Below are 2,423 nucleotides of genomic sequence, written 5' to 3'. Positions count from 1 at the left end.
AAAGAAACTGGTAAAATTAATTTTAATTACATATATGTTTCTATCTTAACCCAATACTCTAACCCAATTGACTTGTTACATCAAACTAGTATTACTGATTGAAATAATGTAATCAGTAAAAGATAATTAACAAGCTTCTTTACATTCTGTTTTTAAAACTATTTTACACTTACAGAGCATCCCAGGGCTAGTCAACAGGCACTTGTGGCTCTGGGCTGCTGATGGACAACCAGCATAGGGTTAAAATGGAAATATCCTGGGGGAGGGAGGTAGGATCTTGAAAGAAAGCTTTGCTGGCTACCTTTAATTCTGATGCCTCCCTGCCCCAATTTATCTCCTTTGCCAGTTAGAAGGTAATATGTAGTAACTGCCTCTGCGTTTCCAGTGGAGCCAATGTAGATATTTATGAATTCGGAGAGGGCAGGTGTTTCTCCTGCAACCTTCCAACAACTGTCGTCTCTCTCCTACCAGCTAGGCTAGAAGTAAACATGTTTGATTTCTGCTTTGAAAATGATCGAAGGAGGTTATAAGAATTAAGTTACTCATCCTAAATATCAAACTGGGGGTAGCACATCTTGCTTTATGCAAAGTTATGCAAAATTAGGGAGTCCTTGGCTTTAATTGTTTAGAAGTGAATCTTGTAGTTTCAACTGCAGGGTCAGTGAATACACAGAAGACGACGCAGAGGGAGGAAACGTTCTGTTATTTTTGCCACTCTGTCCAGGAGTAGAGGCACGGCGACAAAACAAATACAACAGCCTCTTAAAGTAGTTTTAAAACAGCCCACCGAAGTTTCCCCTTGAAATCCGGAACCAGTTGCCAAAAATGAAAAAAAAAATATGTTAAAAAAAAAAAAAAAATTGCCACGCGCATTTGGCCTCCCGGAGGTGGCGCTATGAGGGTGACGGAGTTAATAAGTGCCTGCAAAACGCTATGTGTGAGCTCATCGAAGTCATGCTCTGCACACATATTATTTATAGCAGATCTGGGGCGTGCACGGTGTTTGATATTTTCCTCTTTTTAAGTAGAGGGACTTCGAAAAGTCGTAGGCACCCTCCTTGCCCCCTCCACTCCCTCCCAACCCCCAGTCAAAGTGCAGTGAGCAGGAACCCGCGTGCGGGCGCGAGGCGAACGCACCAACCACGCGTGTCCGGGCGCAGGTGCCGGGGGCGGCGGCAACTCCGCAGCGTCCGCTCGGGAGGAGAGTTCGCGGCTGATCTCGGGATGCCTTGCAGATGCAAAATGTGTCTCTGGCCAGCAGGAGGAAGGAAGAGGAAGTGAGAGCAGCGGCAGCCGGCGGCGCAGCAGCCGGCCGACCCAGAGTGTAAGTGCGTGTGCTCGGGCGAGCGGGAGCGGGCGAGGATGGGCACGGGATTGAGGCAGAGCCACCCACACTGCCGTGGACCCGAGTCGGGCGACAGAGCCGCCAGCCTCCCTCAGTGCTCGCGGGTCGCCAGAGCTCTGGTCGCTGGGAACCCTCGCCGCCGCTGTCCTGCGACCCCAAGCAGGTTCGTAAAGTTTCCTGGGCTGGCGCCGCGCCCCCGACTCGCTGACCTCAGCGCGGCCGGGGAGGGGACTGGGACTGGGGCCGGGGGGAGGTGTCCTGCTCCGGGGGACTCTCCGTCGGGCGCCGCGGAGACACTTTTGTTTCCTCCCTGGGGGCGCCGCGGTTCGGGCGGAGGTGGCCGCCGCGTTCGGCGGGGCGAAGGCTGCGGGCGCGTCGGGGCGCCCTGCAGTTGGGGAAGTCTGGGCGGAGGGGGGCGGCGGGAGTGGGAGAGGAGGGAGGGGCGCTGGAGGTGCGGCGCCCGGGGATGGAGCGCAGGGCCGGGGGCCGGGAGCCCACCGAGACGTTTCGAACAGGGTGGGCGGGAGGGGGGCGCCTGAGGGCTGCGATGCAGGCGCGGAGGTGTTGGGGACAGGGAAGTGTGGGGCTGGGATCTTGGAGTCAAGATTCTTAGGGCCAGTCAGAGACCCGGCTGGCGGCTCAGATTCCGGGATTTTCTCCCGCACTAGCAGATGGAAGGGAATCCCCCGGCGAGCGGGCTCCGGGGAGGGGGCGGTGATGGGCAAGAAGGATGGGGGCCTGGAGGGACACGAGGGGGCGGTCTGGACAGCTGGGGGCCCCGAAGGCGAAGGTTAGTAAATACCCTCCTCCAGAGGACACGCCGAGGTTCCCGCTGAAACTGGGGAGGGCGATGGGGGGTTTCGTGGATCCGGCTTCGGAGAGGGGACGCACCGGCGCGCCTTCAGGGAAAGGGGCGGCGGCGCGCGGGGGCCGGGGAATCCGAGCGCAGAAGGGCGACCGCGATCGCGCGAGTTGCTTTGAGGAAGAGGAAATACAGAACTCAGCCGGCCCGGGTTGCGCGCTCGTGTGTTTGGGGTTGGGAGGTCCGTGCTGTGCCGCGGGCGCGCGCGAGGCGGCG

At 57.5% G+C, this 2,423-nt stretch overlaps 1 protein-coding gene across 2 annotated transcripts in view; it reads left to right on the top strand.

Annotated features, from left to right (window-relative positions):
- Positions 1-960: 960 nt before the first annotated feature.
- LOC103273849 (engulfment and cell motility protein 1) overlaps positions 961-2,423 on the top strand; it is a 331,697-nt gene continuing 330,234 nt past the window's right edge. For both annotated transcript variants that reach the window (XM_008071304.1, XM_021719171.1), the window contains exon 1: positions 961-1,324. The gene's annotated coding sequence lies outside the window, so the exon portion shown is untranslated. The remainder of the gene's footprint in view (positions 1,325-2,423) is intronic.

Source organism: Carlito syrichta, unplaced genomic scaffold (assembly GCF_000164805.1).
Source record: "Carlito syrichta isolate Samal-C Ts95f unplaced genomic scaffold, Tarsius_syrichta-2.0.1 Scaffold314288, whole genome shotgun sequence".
In the NCBI taxonomy this organism is placed as follows: Eukaryota; Metazoa; Chordata; class Mammalia; order Primates; family Tarsiidae; genus Carlito; species Carlito syrichta.
This window is presented reverse-complemented; position numbering and strand designations above follow the sequence as displayed.